The 23,670-nt window shown below is 37.1% G+C and overlaps 1 protein-coding gene across 6 annotated transcripts in view; it reads right to left on the bottom strand.

Annotated features, from left to right (window-relative positions):
• Positions 1-23,670, bottom strand: part of ATXN1 (ataxin 1) — a 219,789-nt gene that overhangs the window by 147,304 nt on the left and 48,815 nt on the right. For all 6 annotated transcript variants that reach the window (XM_034429200.3, XM_087890342.1, XM_087890339.1 and 3 more), the window contains exon 4: positions 3,241-3,365. The gene's annotated coding sequence lies outside the window, so the exon portion shown is untranslated. The remainder of the gene's footprint in view (positions 1-3,240; positions 3,366-23,670) is intronic.

Genomic DNA, 23,670 nt, shown 5'->3' with positions numbered 1-23,670 from the left:
TAACAGGATTTCTCCATGGGAGATTGCCATATACTTTTAGCTTTCCACCCACCAGAAAACAGAATAATGCATAAAAAATAATAAAATTCCTGTTTTGCAGATAGAATACATTTTCTTAGGTAATAACAACTCTTGTAGATTTATTCTTTTTTAAAATAAATGTTTAATGGTCTAAAACTATTTTTTTATAAAATAAGACCCAAAATAGTAATTTCTCACCTTGCTCCTACCTTATTAAAACCTTAGATTTTTGAAGACAAATCATTATCGCAAGTGAAAAATAAATGGTTTTAAAAAAACAAAGAAGTTACTTCTTAGAAGTACATGTTGCTCATTATCTATGACTTCATGCTCTGTTTTAAAAACTAAAGAGTGGGAATAGCTTCATTTCTCATTTCTCACAAATTAGATCAATACCCCACATTTTATTTTATAGTTTGGGTTGTCCAAGAGTAAGAACTGCTTTAATGAATCCAGTTCCATTCAGACAATCATTCTATGATCAGAAGCTGGAGATAAAGTTGTAGCACATCTGGAAATCATTAGTTGAGGGGTTTTGGGATTTTAGTTCATACATGAATGACAAAAGCAACTGTCACAGACTGTTCTTTCACAGACACCCATGTCTCCATGCACGGGGTTTTAGTCAATGACATAAAATGGCCATTATGCATCTGTGGCAAGGTATATAATTTTCTTTAGAAGAAAAATGCTACGATAGAAGAGATTTTTGCTAAGAATTCACAGGAAAAAAAATTCTATGTTGAATTCAAATAAAAAAAACCCCACTGCTTTCTATGACTACTTGTTTTTCTAAATGAAAGAAAAGGTGAAAAAAATGGTAATTAGGATGAAATTGTTTGCAGTGGTATTTTTCTATCCATTTACAAAGTAACAAGTTTTGATCAAGGAACGCCTGCTTTTCTGTTTCTCAATTTACTGTCGTTTTATTGAGATTAAATTGTGTTACAGTCATTTCCTCATAGAGCATTGCTAAGTGAGAGCTTCAGAGATCATTAAAAAGGTTGGAGAATGAATAGAATGAAAAAGGTGAAGCTCTTCACTACAATTCATAGTACATTGGGTTTTTTTTTTTACACACAAAAATAGCACAATGTAATCTGAGTCATAAACTGCTAAACATGCTATTCGAGCATTCAGAGCCATAGTGCAGGAAGGGAATTTATTTTTGCTTTCTTAAGTTTCATTTAAAATATCTAACATGAGTACTACCCAAGTTATGAATGTAAACTCTGAATTTAAAAAATTAACATTGTGATAAAATGCATCAGAATATATAATTTAAATCCATTATCCTCCCTTGAAGTCCCTGACCTTTTCCTGATACATGCATTGTTATTCATATTGATTCTGTGTATCTTATAAACAGTTGAACCATGTTTTGGTCAGGAATAACAAAAGCAGCTTACCAGGGAGCAGACCAGGGAGAGCAATTCTTATGTATTACGACTTCTGCGCATAGCATGAGACTTCTGATTACAAATGCCTTATACTGTATACTTATAAGATAATTGAGTTTCACTTCCTCTGATATTTTGTTTAACAGCCAGTTCATTTAATATCTTGAGTTATTGAGAACTCTAAAGCTTACTATTTTAAAATATTAATTGGTCATAGTATAGAAATATGTTCCCGCTATGGTTTTTATTTGGGGAGGGGAATTCTATTCTACTAGAACACTGCAAATCTGAACATAATTACATATTTGAGATTTGCTTTCACTTACTAAACACTCCAGCTACCCAAACTCCTGACCACTGTGGTCATACTAATTCAGAATACTAGGAACTGTAATCCAAAATTCTTCAAGCACCAGATCACATAGTCCTGCCTCAATATATAAAAACTTTATCAGCACTAAAATTATGAGTCTATGCAAAAACAGGCTTACATAAACTTCCAACTGAAGAAATACACTGAATCAATCCTGATGACTCCTAATTCATTCCCATTATACTCAAGATTAAAAGGGGGAATTGTTTTTTAAAATTATACTTTATTTTTCTACTGAAATGATGGCTAACAAGATTTAAACCTTTATCAATTTTCCTAAATGCTCAGAGGACAGAGGCCAAATGCAGTTGTTATGGAAGAGTATTCTCTAGTGTGAGACCTGGAAGAAAGTAGGAGAAACTGGTCCAGATGTCAGGGGTACTTCAGAGTGGCATGTCCTGCAAATCTTTAACATTGAAACATGTGTGAAGCAGGAGAGGAAACCTACATATAATAAAATCCTCAGCCATTTAGAGCTAAATTGATACTACAATCATAACTACACTATATCTTAACTGTTTGACAGAACTCTTTAATATCTAAATCCACTGCATAATTTCTTTGAGGAAATCTGATGAGAGTGTAAAGTCTGTGCTTTTTCAAAAGGTATGGAATGACCAAGTTTTTTTTAGTGAAATGCAGAGGAGAGAATAATACAGTACTAGGGATCTAATTAAGTCTTGCACACTATTATTTACTATTACAACTCTGCTTCTCTACTATGACTCAGTTTCAACCCAATCTGCAGTAAGATCTTTTATATAATTGTTGTAAATTATTGTCACAATGGCAAATCAGTCTCTAGATGTAGCTCAACTTGCATCTTCAGCAGTCTTAGCGAGAATATTCAGTGGTAAAGGATGCTGAGAGTTGTAGTTCCACTATATTTGAAAAGTCTCGATCTCTAAGTAGTTATAAAAAAAATTGATTACATTCTTTTCTGATACAATCTATTTGGGAATACATTGAGTTCCAATGGCAGCCTATTTCAGCACTTTAAATTAAAGCCGATTTCACAGATCAAGAATAGGACTGCATTTTGCAGAAAAAAACCTATGTGCACACAAAAAATAACAGGTCCTTCTTCCAACATTTGCCTATATCAACCCATCTCTAGGGAGTGGTCTTCTGGTAAATCTCTAACTCCCATGCCTCAAGAAAAGAAACATGCCAGGGAAAGAAAACTACCAGGAGTAGGAATAAGCTATGAGCAAATAACCTCAAGGCTTATTCATCAATTTTGATGTTACGAACAAATCTTCTGATACATGTTCTCTTTTAGCGATGTTGTTAAGCATACATGGATATGTCATTGTTGTGTCTACTTTCATCCTTTAGCAATCTCTCTGCATGCACTGCACAGAAATAGCAATGCAAGCCTGGTCACCCAATACAAATTATATACAATTGTTTTCCTTATGTCAAAAATGAATTCCCATTACTTACTTCAAATGCCAGGAGTGTTCCTAAGCGCCCCAGTAATATCTTCCTTTTGCGTCCCTTGTACTACTTGCTGCTGCACTTTTTTCTGAAGTCTGTGCATTAAAACTCTTTCATTGTGCTCCAGGATGCTACAATTAAAAATAAACAGGAAATATTTAGAGGGGAAATATCAACTTCAAGTGATTAGTGGGGAAATCCCTGACCTGTCTGTTTTAGATTGCTTTAGCAAGCCAGTTTGGGAGCCAAAATGAACAGTAAGTGGATATTTTTGAGGTTTTTATTATCTGTGTAAGAAACAAAATATTGTGAAATTAATACTATCTGTTTGCCTGTTATCCTTACTTGATTATCAATTTAGGCTCTACTACTGAACAAACTGAATATTAACACAGAGACAGCAGGATAACCAGAGAAATCAGGAGAAATAATTGTTGTGATTGGCAATTAATAAAAAGGATGACTTGACAGCTAAGTAAATCAAATTTCTTTTTTTTTTCTTTTCTTCATCAACAGAATTTTCATACTGTCTAGAGAACTCCAGAGTTTCTATCGATGAAGTACTACCAATCAAGGGAAATAGCATTTTCTAAAAATACTACAGTCTTAAGATTTTATTTAGAAAATATTACATATGCAAAGTTGCATAAACATGTTGCCCTGTTGAGTATTTCAGTTAATCAGTATCAAAACATTAATAATTTATTAATAATTGATATTGGACTTTTCGGGGTAGCTGTAAAAGGTGAACAATTGTAGTAATTTTGTTAGTAACAATGACAAAGAAAACAAATTCGGAAGTATTCAGCCTTTTTTAAAAAAAAATTGTTATTTTGCATCCTCTGCTTTTTATATCCCATCCTATAAAAAAAGTTCTGGAGAATTCAAATGCTATCACGCTCTCTTTTGGTATTTATTATGCTGGCCTGAACAGAAATATTGTTGAATTATACCACTAAAAAAAAAACCCATATGTTTTTTTAATTGCTCCAGTTTGCAAATGACCCAGCAAAATTGGATTTAGATACAGGTAGTCCTCAACTTACAACCACAATTGGGACTAGAATTTTGATCACTAAGTGAATCATCATTCACTTCACATGATTTTATGACCCTTTTTACTACAATCATTAAATGAATCAGGTGGTCATTAAGTGAATCTAACTTCCTTAACTGACTTTGCTTGCTGGAAGCCAGCTGGGAAGGTCATAAATCACAATCACATGACTGCAAGGTGCTGCGGCCATCCTAAATGTGAGCCGATTGCCAAGTTCCCCGAATTGCAATCAATGGAGTGCTACAACTGTTGTAATTTTGAGCATAGATTGTAAGTCACTTGTTCCGAGGCCACTGCAACCTTAAAGCATCATTAAACAGTCATAAGTCGAGGAGTAGCTGTACTAAATCTCAGTTAACAATACCAGAGTATGGTAACATAAGAATATAAGGACAGTCTTCCTTGATCAGGCCTGCATTTTGATTATTACAGTGAACAATCAACATAGTGTTTGCAAGAAAATGAAGAAATACTCTCTTCATATTATTGCAACTGGTATTCAGATGCATGCTTTCCCCAGAACAATGATAGGACTGTACACACACGTTGCCTCAATTAACGTTTTTCTATGCTAATGATTCCCAAGCATTCAAGCCTTTTTTGGTAAGGAAGGTATAGGTAGTCCTCTAATTAGGATAGTAACTGGAATTGAAATTTCTATTACTAAGTGCTATCGTAAAACTCAACATCATGTACAGGTAGTCCTCTACTTACAACCACAATTGAACCCAAAATTTCTGTTGCTAAGTGAGACATTTGTGAGTTTTGCTCCATTTTATAACTTTTCTTGCCACAGTTGTTAAGTGAATCACTGCAGTTGGTAAATTAGTAACAGGGTTAAGTGAATCTGGCTTCCCCATTGATTTTGCTTGTTGAAAGGTTGAAAAAGGTGATCACAAGACCTTGGGACATAGCAATGGTCATAAGTATGGACCAGTTGCCAAACATCTGAATTTGGATCACATGATCATAGGGTGATCTGTCCCCGTCCACACACACACACAAACACAGCCAGCCGAGGGTTAAGGAAGCACTTGGAACACACCCAGGTCTTTATCTCCAACTTGGCAGCGATATACACACCGTCTGCCAAGTGCTTTTATTTCCACAGAAAACAGAAAGATAATATACTCAGCGTACAAGAGTCCAACAGAATTAATATTCCTCTCAGCAGTTTCGGACGAGGCTTTAGTGACTATCCAAGGTTTATGTTTGTTCGTCACAGGGATCACTGGCCACCACCCTCTATTATATAGTCTCTGGGGTGTGGTCCAGTGACTCAGTTCTAATCCCTAGCACGCCTCCTGAGCTGCTGCAATCGTTTATCACGCCTTCGGAGGCGTGCATCCAGGAATGATGTCTCTCCTTCATTCTCATCCGAGCCACCTGTCTCCCTGCTAATCTCCTCTCCCTCGGCCGGCACCTGAGACAGTGCCAGAGGGGAGGGGCCTGGAGAGGGAGGCCTGGCTGACTCCTCTTCCTCATGCTCGGAGCTTTCTTCCTCCGATGGGACAGGCTCAGAGGGCAGGGCCACAACATAGGGATGCCGCAAAGATTGTGTGAAAAATGGTTATAAATCACTTTTTTTTCCAGTGCCGTCATAACTTTGAATGGTCACTAAGTGAACTGTTGTAAGTCGGGGATTACCTGCATTGTTTAGTGATAGCAGTCAGTAAGGTTACCATTGTTAACCAAATCCCACCAGTATTTAGGTGAGAAGCCACCTCAATTCAAGCCATTCCTAGCTTGGTCCCTTCCCAGCCCCGAATCTCAGTAAGATGAGAAACTGCTTTCTCTTCAACTTCCCCTCTACCAATTCTCCCCCCATCTTTGCCCTTTTAGACACCCTGCAGTGGCCCTGGAGATGAAATAGAGACTTGGGACTTGGGAGTGATCTCAGCTAGACACTACCAACTCTGGACCTCTATTTCGGCCCCAGCATTGCTGGCACCACCACCAAAGAGTGCCACCTCAAACAGTGTTTGGCAGCCAGCCACCCCTGCCCCATAACACAAAAGCCCAGATCCTTCCACCACCCTGCCCAACCAGCTGACCTTTGCCATCTTTATCCTGCTATTGTACCCAGCCCAGCTCTATGCAAGTTAGCTGCTCGTCATGCCAGGCCTTCTTCCTGAGGCTGTGTGTGGCATTATCACAATGCTTTGCAAAGCCCTGAGAAAGCTTCCGAAACATTGTGAGAGTGGTAGGTATAGCCTTACCACAATGCTTTTCGAGGATTGCAACATTGCAACATTTGGAGAGGGGTTCAAGCAGCATCTGGAAGAAGGACTGTTTCAGCCAGCAGCTACCTCCTGTAGGGCCAGGCAGAGCATGCTTCAGCAGCAGAAGACGGTAAAGATCAGCTGGGCACAGCAAGGTCTTCAAGTCAGGATGGTGAGGGGTTGCTGGGGTTTTGCACTGTGGTGCTGGGATGATTGGCCTCAGCATGGGGCTTAAGGCAGCACTCCTCAGCTGTGGCACTGGGACTAATAGAGGCCTGGGGATGGTGGCATCTGCCTGATACTGAAATCCCTCAGGCTTCTCTTCAGCCTCCACTATTCAGTGCCACTACTGAGAATTGCCACTGTGCAGGACGGTCAACAGGGCAGAGATGGAGAGGAGATAGGCAGGGAGAAGTTGAAATGCCCCGTAAGTTCAGGCAGGCTGCCAAATGCCTGGATTTTGATTATGTGACTGCAGGGTGATGTTGTGGCCATAACTTTAGGGATAAGCACTATTTGTTCAGTGCTCAGTAATTTCAAATGGTCATTGAACAAAAAGTTGTTAAGTAAAAATTACTTTTATTCCAAACTCTGATCATTCTTGTTTTTCCTCCTTGCTTTTTCTGGTCTTCTTATAATGTTTCTCAAAAGTGGTGACCGGCTGATTTATAGAATTCCAAATATGAATTTACAATAGAGTTGCATTAGCTGTTTTGTTTTCAATCTCTCTCCAAATGAGCCCTAGCATTCAGAGTAGATATCTTTACTGAATTATCCACAATAGCCCCACAAAAATAATATTTTCCATCATTACAGACAGCTCAGATACTTCCATTATTTTTATATATATATAGTATATCTGCTTAAAATTCAGTATTTTTCTGCCTCAATTTAAACAGAATCACATTTGGTTGACCAGTCACCCAGTATAAAAAAATGACATTTCCCGTGAGGTCAAGAACACATATGAACAAAAAAGAACAACCCTTCAGATTCTTTAGCGACTCTGCTTCTTACTTTCCTCCATTGAGAAAATTTCCTATTCATACCTACTATTTATTTTTTATTTCACCAGTTTGCAATCTATAAATACATTGTCCCATGACTCAAAAGCCTCTAATGAAGAACTCTGCCAATTTTTTAAAATCTCCAGCTATTCTATGCCAGCAGGGTCAGCTGCATCCATATGCCCATTGACTTTCTTCCCTACCTCCATAAGAAAAAAAAGCACCTCTGAAATGTAGGTCAATAGATGATCATTGGAGAATACATGCTGATTTTCGTTTAGAAAGGCCTTTAAATGTTCAGTTTCTTCTTTCCTTTAATTACCGTTTATATCAATCACTGCAATTTTGCTTTGGAGACACAATTCATTTGCAGAATTGCCTCCTCCTATACAAATCTGTTTAGCTAGTTGGGTCAGCAGAACGTATCTTTGTCCTTAGCCTCACATTTGAGGCAGTTAGCAAGGAAACGAAGGAAAAGAAGGAGGAGAGGAAATACTTAAGAAATAGTTCTCTAAATGAAGAGCTACTCTACCTTCCCTTTTTTTTAATCCATGTAGATGTCAAGTTTTCTCGGATTTTCAAATTCAGTTAAGAAGAAAATATTACTTGTTTATGAGGGTTGATCTTGCATTTTCAAAAACAAAGATCCAGATCAGATTTAACAAAAAGCCACGAGTTCTCATCACATGAATGAAATCACAGGATAGCCTGCGCTTGCATGCTATCATTTATTTTTTTTGTCCTTCTCTTGTTTTGTGGTGTAAACAAAACTCCTTAGCTCCCAATTTAAATAAAACATCATTCCCCACTATGTCCAAAGTGAGGAAATTGTAGAGAAAACCAAGATTTAAAACCATCGGTTTAATCTAAACATCTTATGAAATCTACAAAAAACAGTTCCCAGGATTCTGTTATTATGAACTTGGTTTATTATTTAACTACTGGACATTAAAACATCTATTCCTTACAGCTGAGGAGAACTCAAGGCTTGTTCACTTAAAATAAAAACAGATAAAAAATTAAAAAAAATAAAAAATCTTGATAATTTCCAATATATCAAGAGCAGAACAAAGCAAGAGTCAATAACCATATCAAATAAGAGTTTACAAATAATAATTCTTTATAACAACAGCTGCTTTTGTTTAGATTTTAGCATTTTCTTACATTGTTATTACATGTGCAACAACATGAAAGTACAGCTGCCAGTTCTTTAGCTGGTGTTGGCCTTCATTCACATCAAGTTCTTCCCAAGAAGTTAGGATGTCGTAATGTATTGGCATAGTATATGTCCAGATCCAAGCAGTGTGGCCTTTTGTAATTGACAGATGGAAATTTTGTCAATGCACAGATTTCCTAAGTGCCATCCAAGATTTTTTTGGTATGACACCCAAGTGTGCTGACAACCACTTGGACCCCCGTAGCCGGTTGATGTCATCATCTTTCAATTTATAATAATTACTATTTAATTATACATACACACACATTCAAATGTTAGTAACACAGTATTAATAATAAGTCCTTGTGGTTCAATTCATAAACAATTAAGAATTACACTTATACAATATCACTAGATGTTATTTGTGAGATTATTTTCAAACTAGTTATGGTATTCTAATGAAATAAAAGTGCAGTGCAAAATATGTCTTCTCAATTATTTTCTTTACTTCACAGTTATTTTAGTATTAAGTAAGAAATATGAAAATATAACTTTTTTTCTTTTGCTAAAATTAAGTACATTCACATTCTACAACAGGCAAGTAATTTAGTAAATCCCGCTACTTAGAATCCAAAGCCAAGCCAGCAAAGGAGAACTCAGCACTAGGTATCTTTGCATGAATTTGATTACAATCACAAGAAGTTGGAAGGTTATTTAAGTTCAGATTACCAGCTTTGATGGGTGAAAAGGAAGATTGAAAAGACCATATTCTACAAGACCCTTGTATCCTGAAGGCCCTTCTCTATAAAGGCATCCTGCTCATTATAATCCACCATTTACTTTCCAAAATCACTTTTCATAATAAAAATATCCAGAAATAAGCTATTTTTAAATGTACAATTTAATATAGTATCATACAAAACAAAAACAATGAGGTTGTTAAAAAAGGAAAATGGGTTTCATTCACTTCAAATTAGATGCTAAGGCAGGGGTGTCAAACTGGATTTCATTGAGGGCCACATCATGGTTATGTTTGGCCTTGGGGGGGAGGCATGGTCAGGGTGGGCGTGGCCAGCTCAACATGTTAAGGCAGGACTTCCCTTCCTTCCTTCCTTCCTTCCTTCCTTCCTTCCCTCCCTCCCTCTTCCTTCTCCTTTCTTCTTCCTTCCCCTCTTTATTTTCCTTCCTTGCTCTCTTCCCATCTTTCCTTCTTTTTCTTTATCTTTCCTCTTTCCCTTTCTCCTTTTCTGTCCCTTCTTGCATGCTCAAATGCAAAAGGGGAAACACTTCACCTTTTGTTTTTAGTTTGTTTTTCTAGCCCCCTGCCAGCGAAAACAGAGCCCAGGGGGTCACGTGCAGCCCTCCCAAGCTCTGTTTTTACTGGCAGAGGCACCCTTGGTCGGTCCTTTGCTGTTTCCAGGGTGGCCCTAAGGGGCAGATCTAAGCACCCTGTGGGCCAGATCTGGGCCGCGGGCCTTGAGTTTGATACCTCTGCGCTAAGGCTCTAGGTGAATAGCTAATCCTGTGAACCACCAGTTTTTCCCCCCATCCCATATATTTTTTCCATCATGATCTGAGGCTTTTTAAAGGATATACAAGTCACCCAAGCTCAGTTTGGCTGCCATTTTCCATTAGTATGAACTGTATTTTGAAAGTAGGGTTAATTAGGAAAAAGATAGCAAAGTGCTTTTTCTATTTAATCAACCAGAGTGAGTTAGTATGGTACGGAAGCACTCTTTAATGTTTCATTGTTCCTTTAAAAACTGCTATAACCGATATGTGTTACTAAATAAGCAGATAAAGCCATTGTCTCCAAACAGATGGTCCTGCTGTTTTCCCTAACATGCCAATCCAGCTGCCAGAATATCAGTACAATGAGATGGCAAATCCTCTATCTGTTGTGCTGCTTTATTTTTTTTTCAACAGAAACTCTCTGGCAGTTGCAATATTAAGTTATGATAAATTTACTGCTTCTAGGTTCTGTAGGCTGTTTGGTACTTCTTAATTTTATTATTACTTTCTTGTGTAAAATAAGCAATTCTAAGAATATTTATGCTGAAAGGTGTGAAATAAAAAATAAAGGTAATGAATGTGAATCTCATGTTTTGCGGTACTGAAATTGACCAGAAGACAGATTTTCCCCAAGCAAGTTTTCCAGCCATTTCAAGTTAGCTGGCATTGCAACTAGATATCCAAAGAGAAGCGTTTACATGACAACTTAAATTCTCTAGAAGAATGTCATGGATAGAAACTTAAAACTAATAATAATTCTAAATATCCCCAATTAAGCAGAAGTGGGCTTTGGGAGGAAGGATTAGACACCAACACACCATACAAGATATGCTTGTATGTATTATTAATTTTGTATATTGCCTGACTCTCAATTAAATATCTCATTAATGCAAAATAGTAGCATTATTCAGACTATTAAAAAAAGGCACAAGGCACAAGAGCAGCTGGGATACTGAAGTTGAACAAGTGACATCTAAATCATTGGAGGCATCTACTCCCCTATGCAACTCTGGAGTAGGTAAGGATTTTTCTTTTCTTGTCACATGCTTAAGAGTATCCGTTCCTAAACAGGACCAATCTCTCTGTGCCATTTGCTTTTTTTAATCATCAGAGTTCGTTTCATCTTTCACTTCTTCTTTTCCTGTTGTGTCTTTTCTTACTTCTACTCTAACAAAATTTTATCTGTCTCCATCTGTCTGTATCTCTCTCTCTTTCTCTCTCTCTGACTCTGTCTCTGTGTGCGTGTGTGTGAATGCTGTTTTTGCAGGATTATACTCCATTAGATTAACTGAACTGTGATACATAAAATTTGCAATAAGAAACCTATTTATCATTAAGGTGCTAGAAGCCTCAGCAATTATTCAGTTGCCTTATCTGTCTGGCCCTCAATTAGGGATCAGTGGGCTCTCAATAGGTCCACTATCTCTCAGTCCCATAAGGCAATTATTTACCTTGCATGGAGGGAGGTGGGGTATTAGGTTTCTCAGAAAAAATACGCATAATACAAATAAAGATTTGTAAAATGTTATGTTATCTTCTCTCACAATAAATTTCAAAAGAATGACCCGGAATCATGAGAATTAATTCCCTTCTTTTTCTCTCTACTCCATGCTTTTCCCAGCTTTTAGTCAGATTTACATCAGAAATGACTGCTCAAGTTGTTTTGGGTTTATGCAATTTTGTTGGTTCTAATAATAATATTTTCATTTATGTCTTTTTTTTCTTTTTACATAACAAGATGGGTTTATTTTGTTCAAAAAGTAAAGCTAATGACAGTCCCATAGCAAAATCTCCAAAAACAGCAGTAATAATGGGATACAGCATATTCATGTATGGATTACAAACTGGTCCAAAAAGATATATGGAATTGAAACAAATTGGACAACTTTCTTATTGGAAGTAAGTTAATAATATGATTCCTAAAGTGTCCTTACTGGTATTGAGTAATAGTAGTAACATAAAAAGACAGACATTCTCCTTTTTATAATAAGCAACTACCTGAATTTATGAAGCTATAATGTGCATTACAAAGGCAGTTCTGGCAGTATCAGACTCAGAAATGCATTGGCTACTTGTAAAAATCTATATTGGTTAAACACTTGCTGAGATATTGTGTGTGTGTGTGTGTGTGTGTGTGTGTGTGTGTGTGTGTGTGTGTGTGTATAAATATTTAGTCGCAGGTTAACAAATATTACTAATGAACTGGAAAAGAAGAGTAAGATCTCTCCTCTACCTTGCTATTTCTGGATAGTTTTGTGGGTTTCCATTTAAATGTTAATGGTACAGCTTGTAAAATAATATTCTAAAAGTGATACGCTCTTTGCCATTATTGTGATTAAACCACCTCTTCTAAAAAAAAAGAAAAAGAAACATGTTCAACTCTTAAATTTGGTCTTTAGAAAGAAAAAAAAGGCAAAATTCAATGCATGTACTGTCACCCAAATAGTATTTTAACCAAATGGTATAATGGTCTATGTCTCTTTCATCTCAAGCAAGTAGAACTCTTGTAAGTTACTTCAATATCATTTATCACCATAGCAACAAGGTCCTTTTTGTAGGTGGCCACTAGGACTGAAATTGAAACAGCAGGGACTTTCCCCACCTTCAAAGAAACCATATTTCATGTGGCCAGGGTTCTCCAATAAGCACAAAACCACGTACGCCTAAACAGAAACCTGTGGAGGTGGGGAAACTCCTATAATCTTCTCAGAACTTTTGCTGAGAAGACATTTCTGGAGTTGAAATAATAAGCAGAAAGTATTATTAGCTTGTACAACATTGAGACTCAGAAACACTTCAAAATATTTATTGTTCCATCGTACGTCCATCATACGTTCAAATTCAATGATTAAAAATAAAAGCACCATAAAGCATATCATGTGATTTTAAAAAGTTTTTTAAAGATGAAGACCCAATTAATCTCGTGACAATCTTTCAAGTGTCACAATTTTAAAAACAGTACTACTATACCTCATCTTATAACACTTGGAAAGTATGTGAAGAATTAATCAGAAAATAGACATGAAATAAGGGTTAGCCATCCTACATACAGTATCAGAGAGATAAAATGGCAATTAAATGAACTGTTGCAGATTTTGGTCTCAGCAGGGTATATAAAACAATACAGCTATGAGCTTAATTATATATTTTTTTCTTCTAAAGGCAGTAACCCACATTTATTCAGCACCACTTTTAAACTGTATATATCCATAACAAAATTCTTCACAGATCATAAATAAAGGTAAATTTCCATAGGAGATATCTCAATAGTTTTTAAAAGCAGTGCATATCTTAAGTGATCAATTCTATCCCTGTAGTATTCTGAGATATTAAAGGCTGCAACTATTAAATTAAAACCAGCTGTAAAGGGTTAGTTTGGTTTAAATTTAATTATGTCAGTCACAAGGGTGCACAAATCCTTCAAAAAAAAGGGGCTTCACAATGGCCAAGCACACTTCACTCTTTCTCTTAACAGAGCAGTCATATTATTTTCAAGGCTGCTCATAAGTGGTCCATAAACTTCATGTGCATGCGGAAACAGGTTATTTCCCTAGGAAAAATACAGAGCAAAATGGCTATCCATATATACCTATGTGAACCCAACCAGGAACATTTTTCAAAGCAGTGGCAAAAAAGACATAGCTATTTCAGTGTTTCAAAGAAAAATATTTTGCCACAACTTTGTGAAATGCATACTTAAAAATAAAATCCAGATAGCCTTAGTAAAAAAAAAAGGGGGTAGCATCAAAATATAACTTGTTAATAATATGATACAACTCCTACAGATTCTATGTGGTTTGGATATGATACCATAGAATAACAAGAAGAATAAACTGAAACTTAAGAAAAATTCTCAGATCAACATAGGATATTCATTTTTGTTATTACAGATGAACTCTCTGAACTTTTATCTGCCTGATCTAAAAAACTAGAAATAGAGGTTAACTGCTAAAAAAAAATGTTTTCCAGCCATTTGAAGTTAGCTGGCATTGCAATTAAATATCCAAAGAGAAGCGTTTAGATGACAACTTGAATTCTTTAACATTGAATTCAATGTCTATTCTTACCAACCACATAGATTTTCACCATGACAATCTCTCCCTCACCTAGTCTTTCATGTCTTCCATTGGTGCACTCATCACTATTGTACCTGAGTCCACCCACTTTGCTGCTGGTTATCTATCTCATTTTTCTTTTCACCTTTCCCAGCATTGTGTCTTCACATAATGTGCCCCAAGTAGGATCATTTCAGCTTGGTCATTTGTGCCTGGAGAGAGAACTCAGGGTTGAGTTTATTGATTCCATTTCTTTGTTTCCTTGGCTATCCATGGTATTCTCAGGAGTCTTGACCAACATGGAAGGAAAAAAACTTAGAGCAAACAGAAATGGCACCAAGAATGCAATGTGTTTCCAAATACAATGCAGGTACCTGGCTCTTTTCTTCCCCACAAGAGTGCTTAAACGCAGAAGGGCCTATTAGTGTCTGCTTCATAAACTTTTGATGATGTATGCAGCAATGCACAAAGCATTCTGCTCCATGGCACAAAAGAGTAAATCCATCAATAAGTGCACCTTACCACCACATTTAAGACATATATGAACGCTATCTCTAGTGAATATAAACCAAAGGAGGAGAATCAATCTTCTTCAAACACTCTTGCACAAGAAACCATTTCTATTGTTTTTCAAAATGTGGCGCATTAATAGAGGCATCTTAGGCACAGTTATTCCAAAGAAAAAAAGATACTGCATTCAAATGAAAGTTACTCTAAATATTTTACAGGTTGTAATTTAAGAGCCCTAATTTATAGAACTCTTTTTTAAAAAAATTGGAAGCTATGACAAATGTATTCTGTGCAAAAATGACATTTTTTAAATGTCAGATAATATATATATATATATATATATATAGTTAAAAATCCTACTACCTGTGATGAAAGAGATCGTGGGTCTGTACGCTCTTTATTATCTCAATAATTTTACATGATTAAATAGGGTGATCAAATCAAAAGACAGAGAAAAAATAAAACAGATTTACATATAGTATGTAAATACTGAGGTTAGCTTATAAAACCTTCATGGCAGGGGTAGGTTCTAAATTTTTTTACTACCAGTTCTGTGGGCATGGCTTATTTTGTGGGCGTGACTTGGTGGGGGGTGTAATGTGACTGGGTGGGTATGGCCAACTTTTTTTTTTAATTTTAAAAGCATTTTTTCTACAACCTTAAGAGGTTGCAGAAAAAAATGCTTCTAAAAGCCTCTGATGATCATGCGGCTCAGCTGGGATCGCCAGAGGCTTTTAAAGGCATTTTTTTTCCTACAACCTCTTCGACTGAAGAGGTTGTAGAAAAAATGCTTTTAAAAGTAAAAAAAAAAGCCTCTGATGAGGTGGGTGGGGTAAGCGAGCGGCGACCAGGCTGGGGACCGGTTCAGGGGCGTGGCCAGCCAATATTATTATTGGTTCTCCGAACTACTACAAATTTTTACTACCGGTTCTTGTGAACCGGTGCGAACCAGGAGCAACCCACCACTGCTTCACGGACAATCAATTCTGGGAATCTCAACTACTATGTAAAAGTACTTTTAAAAGGGTGCCCTATTTGAATGGAAATGGTTGCATGTGATGAGAATAATTACACAGTGACTTTTAAAGTAAATATAATCATACTGCATTCCACAAGTAAAACAATAAATCAGTAAATACATAAAAATAAAATACTTTAGAAATCCATATGAGAGTATCAATAAATTCTCCTAAATGTCTCATAGCAATTGAAATAGTTTTAAAATTAAACATCATACTAACAGGATATGTATTCTCACTTCAATTATTCCTTTTAAGTATTACTTACTTCAATATTTCAAGGATACTTCTGTGCATTTAGTACTTGACATAATCATATTACAAGATTATGGAATAAGAACTCTTTAGAGTTATGCCTGTAACAGATTTACTTGAAATACTGTTCAGAACAATAAATAACAATATTATTAGCTTCCTTAAATTCAGAACATAATGTCAAATCTCTTAATATTCAAAATGTTCATAAATGTTATTAGACTGATTTAAAAACACCTCTTAACAAGCAAAAGAAAAAAGTATTTATATTCCCTCCCCCCAAAAGCCCAGTCACATAAAGACTAGTGTATGACGAATAGAATAGAATAGAATAGAATAGAATAGAATAGAATAGAATAGAATAGAATAGAACAGAACAGAACATGGAAGGGACTTCTAGTCCAGCCCCATACTCAAGCATAGAACATACATGATTATACTATTTCAGTAAGTGGCTATCTAATCTCTTTCTTAAAAACCTCCAGTGGTAGAGCACCCACGATTTTTGAAGGCAAGTTATTCCACAGGTTAATTGTCCTCACTGTTAAATACAATGTTAAATTCAAATACAGGAAAGTTTTAGTAGTCACCGCTTTTAATTCTGCAAAATAATAACTCTAAAATATGTTCTTAAATCTCATTTACTTAAGCAGATATTCATTCTATGTAAGACATTTACCTGAACAACATTAGCTTCTAAGAAAGGGAGTGTGATGATTTCCAAAGTAAAAACACTGCAACAGATTTTCAATTGTTATTATCACTTTCAGGAATTCTAACAGCAAGAAAAGCACTTGAATTAAATTATCTAAATTAAACTTGTAGTTTCATCTTCACTATTTGATGACACTATGGTTAAAATTTCAGGCTTATTATACAGCACGATACACTACAGAGAATCAGTAATGAACTGTAAAGTTCAAAGCTGAATTATTGCATAAAATCAAGATAACTTATGGAATTCTCATTTTTAAAATACAATTGTAATAATGTAGCAGAAAACCATTGTGACATTTAGAAATACTAGTAATACATTTCCCACACTCTACCTATGATGCTGCTTCAGCCATCATAAAATTCAAACCACAGAAGAACCTGATAGAATGCTTCACAGCAAAACAAAAAAATAATAAAATAACCATAGCTCTCAAGTGACGCAACCTTCTCATTTATCTGTTTACTACATGAATAACTAGTGGAAAAAGAGCACTGTATTAAAAATGATATGGGGGTCCTGAAATATTTTGTTGATAGATATCTGCAAGATGAGTATAGATTAATATTACTTTTCTAAACTCAATATTCAAGTCTTAACACAGTAACCAGTATACAAAGATGTGATGATCTGTAGGATTTAATTTAGAATATGCAGAGTTGAAATCCATTGGCAATGTTTGCAGTTTGAACTATCACGGAATTAATGATACACCAGTGATACAAATTCCTAGACTGCGTATGAGAATAGAGATATTCTTGAGTTTAATATTAAGAAGATGCTTCCTTTATTCTTGTGAACAATTATTAGGCCTCAGATTATAATAAAACTAAAAAATGAACCCACAATTGTCAAATCTACTTATCCCTACTGTAGATTATGCAATTGATTAAAGTAGAGTTTATAATTTTCCCGGGCCTGAAGCCTTCAACAAGCTTTCAATATGGTGATTCAATGGATAAGGCCTCACAACACAGTGGTAAGGTAGTATCAGAGACATTTTAAAAGAGAAACAAAACTTTTTAATGCGGGGGAAGTAGAGAAGGAAGACTTAGAAAGAAGGCAAGAGGAAGAAATTGGAAGGATCACCGGAAGAAAAAGGGAAAGAAAAGTGACTGTGACACTGAAGTTTATTGCTTGGGAGAAGGAAAAAAAATGAGGTACTAGATGTACTGAGGATGACAGCACAGTGAAAGATTGCCAACAGAATGAGGCAGTAAACAAGGAAGGGAGATAAAATGGTAGTATAGTGAGTCAGTGACACTGAATTTGATAGCAAAATCTGGGGAATTATATTGGGAACACATCTAAAGTCCCAGTAGATAGCAGATTATATACATCAACTAATCTAAAGAAACAAAAAATACAGAAAAGGCCAAATAAAAAAAGAAAAGAATTTACCTAATTCATATGGGTGCTTTGGCCTCTGACAGATTTCAGATAACTGACAGTCTGATATGTAATGCAGACAGTCCTTAAGAAGCACAACCTGGAATTACAGAATAACATTTCTACCCTGAATCACTTCTGTGGAGTAAGCATAGTTCCAAAGTTCAATGACAAAATTAATAATGCCATAATGCTAAAATAAATGACATGGACTTTATGCATCCTCCCATCTCCAGAAGGAAATACAGGTAGTCCTCAACTTACAACAGTTCATTTAGTGACCATTCAAAGTTAGAATGGCATTGAAAAAAGTGACTTATGACCATTTTTCACATTTATGACACTTATGACTTATGGTTTGAGACTCATAATTTAATTAGGACATCCGTCAGAACCCTGACACATTGCAGCATCCTCCATGGTCATGTGATCAAAATTTGGACACTTGGCAACTGATTCACATTGATGACAGTTGCAGTCCCGGGGTCATGTGATCACCTTTTGCAATCTTCTGACAAGCAAAGTCAATGGGGAAACTGTATTCACTTAATAACTAGTTTACTAATTTAACAACTGCAGTGATGCGGTTAACAATTCGCAAAATGGCGCAAAACTCACTTAAAGAATTTCTCAGTTAGCAACATAAATTTTAGGCTCAATTACGGTCATAGGTTGAGGACTACCTGTAGGACCACTGAAGCAATTGATGGTCATGAAGCTGGAAAGATTTTATGTTAACTGAAGTCTATCTAGGACTGTAACGGCGAACCTATGGCACGCGTGCCACAAGTGGCACACATAGCCATATCAGTGGGCACACCAGCTCAACTCTGGGGTGCATGCGCATGCCAGCCAGCTGATTTTCTACCTACTCCCTACCAGAAGTAGGGAAACAAGCTGTTTCCTGCCTCCAGAGGGCTTGGGCGGTAGATGGGGAAGGCCCGTTTTTCTTTCTTACCTGGCTCCCGATCCTCACTATGCATCTGGAAAGGGCGAAAACAGCCACTCCCTCGGAGGCCCTCCGGAGGCCTGAAAGGGCCCATTTCCCAACTCCCGGTGGGATAGGAAGTGATGTTTTTTGCTGTCCCCAGCCTCCAGAGACTCCTAGAGAAGCCTCTAGAGGCTGGGGACAGCAAAAAAGTCACTTCCTGTCCCACCGGGAGTTGGGAAATGGGTCATTACAGGCCTCCTGAGGGCCTCTGAGGGAGTGGGAAAGCCTGTTTTTGCCTTCCCAGATGCACAGAGAGGATCGGGAGCCAGGTAAGAAAGAAAAACGAGCCTACCGGGCCATTGCATGCCAGAAGCTGGGGGGGAGGGGAGGTTGAGCACGCATGCGTGGGGCAGGGCGCATAGAATTATGGGTGTGGGCACACACGCGCATGAACCTCCCCCGCCCCCCCTCTCCTGGCACGCGATGGCAAAAAGGTTAGCCATCACTGATCTAGGGGATTCTGGAAACTGGCACTACATTTTTATGCTGCTATTTTGTACACACATATTTGAAACTACGGGTAAAATCTAGAAAAAAAATATTTTTTAAGTATACCTACTATTTAGTAAGCAGCATTACCTATCTGACTTGGCTGATCTCTGAAGTTAATCAGGATTCACTTGATCAATACACAGTTTCCCCCAAAATAAGACATCCCCTGATAATAAGCCCAATTGGGCTTTTTGAGCGCATGGCAATAAGGCCAAGCGTTTATTTCAGGGTTCAAAAAAATATAAGACAGGGTCTTGTTTTTGGGAAAACATGGTGCTAGAATGGAAAAACACCTAAAAATTCTAGAAATTATCCAAGAATTATTTGGATAGACTGGGAAGTTTTTCAAAAAGGGAGGATGGGGTGTGGTGTGGGGCGGGGGCGGAAAACATTTAAAATTTGAATAGCCTCAAATTCAAAGTGTCAAGTTTCATATTAAAACCCAGTTCAAACCCTTTCAAACTTTAGAATGTGAAATAATGTCACTTGTGCTTAAGGCGTCTCCAAAATGATCAAAACAAATTGCTTCAAATCAAATGGTTCAAGCTCAAAATCAAGGTATTTCAAAACAGAAATAAATCAATGAGATCCTCGCCCAGGCAATAAGAATAGCTTCAAGTGTAACTTTCAAGTCTTTGGTGACAGAGCTTTGCGGCTCTTAGGAATCCTTAAAATCCTACATAATCAAGATGTAAAATCTGGTACGTAGACTAAATCTGAATCTAAAGAACAAAATATTGTCTTTGGCTCTTTAAGATGCTACTGTTTAAAGATTTTAAAAGACATTGTTAATGTTTTAATATTAGCAAGTACTATATACTTAACAAAACTTTAGACCTCAAATTAGCTATTAAAGATGTGAGCATGTCACAGGGAGGGTGCCATACTGGATTCATGATTCACTTTGTGGGAATAGCCAAAGACTAGACAAGGACTGGATTTCCAAACGTGGCAACTTTAACACTTTTATTTATTTTATTTATTTGTCGAGTACGTATTAAATAATATATATAAGTATAAGCATGAATTGAATACATAAAATGAATACAATTAAAGGGAACATTAGGACAGGGACGGTAGGCACGCTGGTGCTCTTGTGCACTTATGGACTTCAACTCTTAGCATTCTTCAGCCAGCATAGAGACTGATGGACTAGATGATAGGGTGACCTGGAGGAAGGGCAGGGGGTAAGTGATGCATTTAGGTGCTCAGTTTAGGGATTTAACCATGAAGGAGAGAACCCAGTTAGCATGTATAATTGAGGACTAGCTTGGTAAAGATGGAGAGGCATTCCTCCTTCAGATTTTCCCAGCCATATTTCCGGTATTATACCAACCTAGATTTCAGAAACAGGATGCGTGGAAATTATGCAATGGGAAAAGCTAGTAGTGACCAGCATACTGCTCCACAGGCAACTCAGATGTGAGCCTTTCTATTCAAAGTTGAATACCAGAGATACGTTAGGGTGATATTGGTATTCAATCTTCCCTTCTTGCCTGCAGGATGCCTGAGCTCTCTGACTTCAATAAATAATTGGAAAAAAATGTAAAATTGTTGCGTTACCAGGTTCCATAATGATTCTAGGTGGCATACACTATTAAAAATAATGGAACAGTTGGAATAATACATAACAGAAAAGAGCAACAAAAATCCAGGAGGAGCAAAATCAGCAAACTGCTTTATTTATTTATTTATTTATTTATTTATTTATTTATTTATTTATTTATTTATCGAATTTCTATACCGCCCTTCTCGTTTGGACTCAGGGCGGTGAACAGCCCAGCTGTTTAACATCCATAAACCCAGATAATGTCAATGTTATAGACCAATATCTTTTATTCAAGTGGTTGACCCCAACCCTTTGAATGAAGAAGGCGTCATTTAGTAAAGACTCCTAACCGAGTCCCAAAGAGAGCATTCTTCCCTATATAATTAATATTGAATTAAATGGTTCAATTGACCAATTAAATACAATTTTCCTATATTTTTAAATTATTTAGTCTAAAAACTACTTAGCTTCCTTTATGGAACAAACTGCTTCATACCCTTCAGGCTGCTTCTGTGGCTATGATGACAGTCACTTATGGGCTCATGAGAAGAGAGAAGAACACATTATAACACATAATGGGTTTGATCCAGATAAAACCAAGAAACTCCTTGAAGTTGAACTTTAGTCTTGCTGAAAACGTGGAACATAGAACATAGAATAATATGTTGAAAGGAACCTTGGAGGTCTTCTCGTTCAACTTCCGGCCCACGATAAGAGATCCTACACCATTCCGGACAAATGGCTGTCCAGTATCTTCTTGAAATCCTCTAGCAATGGATCATCTATAACTTTGGGAGACAAGCTGTTCCATTACGGTAATTAATTTTTCTCACTTTCAGGAAGTTTCTCCTATCATCTAATTTTGACAGCAATGAACTGACTTTCCCTGGCTTGAACACTTGTCCTCAGTGATGCAGTATGATTGTGGGACTACTCAGTCAGTCACAATATAAAAAATTCTTGGTGATAACCACCATGCAGGTCAGTTCCTGGCTGTTAGGAACCTGGCTGCAAACTATAATAAAGATAGCCTCGCTCCAGCATTCATTTACACACACACCCCCAAAAAAAATTCACGATCTTCTTTGATCTCTTTTCATGTCTTTTGAAGACCCAAAGATGCAGTTCATCGTGGACAGAATGACTCCTCATTCTGGCACCAGCACAGCTGAAAGGAACCAAACTGTTCTGTCCCAATCTCTCTGCTGCTACTTGAAAGGGTCCATTTGAAGGGCTTGGACCATACTGGAATCCAATGGTGGACTTCTGAAGGTCATTGTTGAACCAATTCTTGATTCTTCTGCTCACATTCCCTTTTTCACAGGAGCTTTGCTTGAAAAAACACAGTGCCTTCAGTGTTGGACAAATTCTTCTTCTCATCTTTGATGACCACAATTTCCCACTTCCATAGATCAAATCTATCCGGGGGCTCGATGCCATTGAGCTCAATGGAAGTGGACAAAGAATCCTGGTCTCGGATTCCTCACGTTCAGGCTGGACACATCACCAAAGCAGATGAGCTTCCACTGCATGTCAGTCTGGACTTTGTTACTGAACAGGATGACTTTGCAGAGAGGCTGGCTAGGCAGTGCAGCAGTCAATGTCCGGCATCATCATAGTCACTGGGACTCTTTGTGTTGAAAGTTGGACATGGTTCTGGGAGACTGAAAGACAGATGTCAGCCTCTTTACCTTCTCATGCTCTTCTGCTGCTAAGGGACATTAGCCAGGACAGGTAGCTATACAGTTGCTGTGATATCATAAAACATATGGATGACAGCTCACAGAACGTAGAAACAAGTCATTTTCTGGGCATCAGTCTCTCCCTTTTTCTCCCACAGGAGACCTCTGGAACAACATTTCATGTTGAACAGGGTACTAGGAACCACCCAGAGGTGAAATGCTCCAGGTTTGGACCAGATCGCCCGATCCGGTAGCGATGGAGGCGGGTGGTTCGGAGAACCGGTAGCAAAAATCCCTGGCCATGCCCATGCCCAGCTGAGCCACACGATCATCAGAGGCTTTTTTAAAATTATTTTTAAAAGCATTTTTTCTACAACCTCTTCAGCCAAAAAAATGCTTTTAAAAGTAAAAAAAAAAAAAGCCTCTGATGATCGCGTGGCTCAGCTGGGATTGTCAGAGGTTTTTAAAAGCAGTTTTTCTACAACCTCTTCGGCCGAAGAGGTTGTAAAAAAATGCTTTTAAAAGGCTCTGACGATCCCAGCTGAGTTGCCTAATTGTTTGCCTAATTGAGTTGCCTAATAGCCTAGATAAAAACATGCCTTTGGTTTGACTTTTCTAGGTTTTAATTCTATAATTTTGGAGTTTCTTGATGATTTGTAAATATTAGCCAGTTCTGAACATGCTTAACTATTCTGACAGCAGCCAAAGTTAGCTAGATTTTGTCACTTACACTTTCAAGCTAGTTCAATGTCAAAAACTACTTATGAGAATATTTGCACAAAATTGCGAGCATGGGGAAATAAGGGAATTAAAAGGTTCCCCAAC

This window comes from Pantherophis guttatus, chromosome 3, assembly GCF_059756535.1.
Source record: "Pantherophis guttatus breed Tessera chromosome 3, ASM5975653v1, whole genome shotgun sequence".
Lineage (NCBI taxonomy): Eukaryota > Metazoa > Chordata > Lepidosauria > Squamata > Colubridae > Pantherophis > Pantherophis guttatus.
The sequence above is the reverse complement of the archived record's forward strand: the minus strand, read 5'-3'. Positions and strand labels throughout refer to the sequence as shown.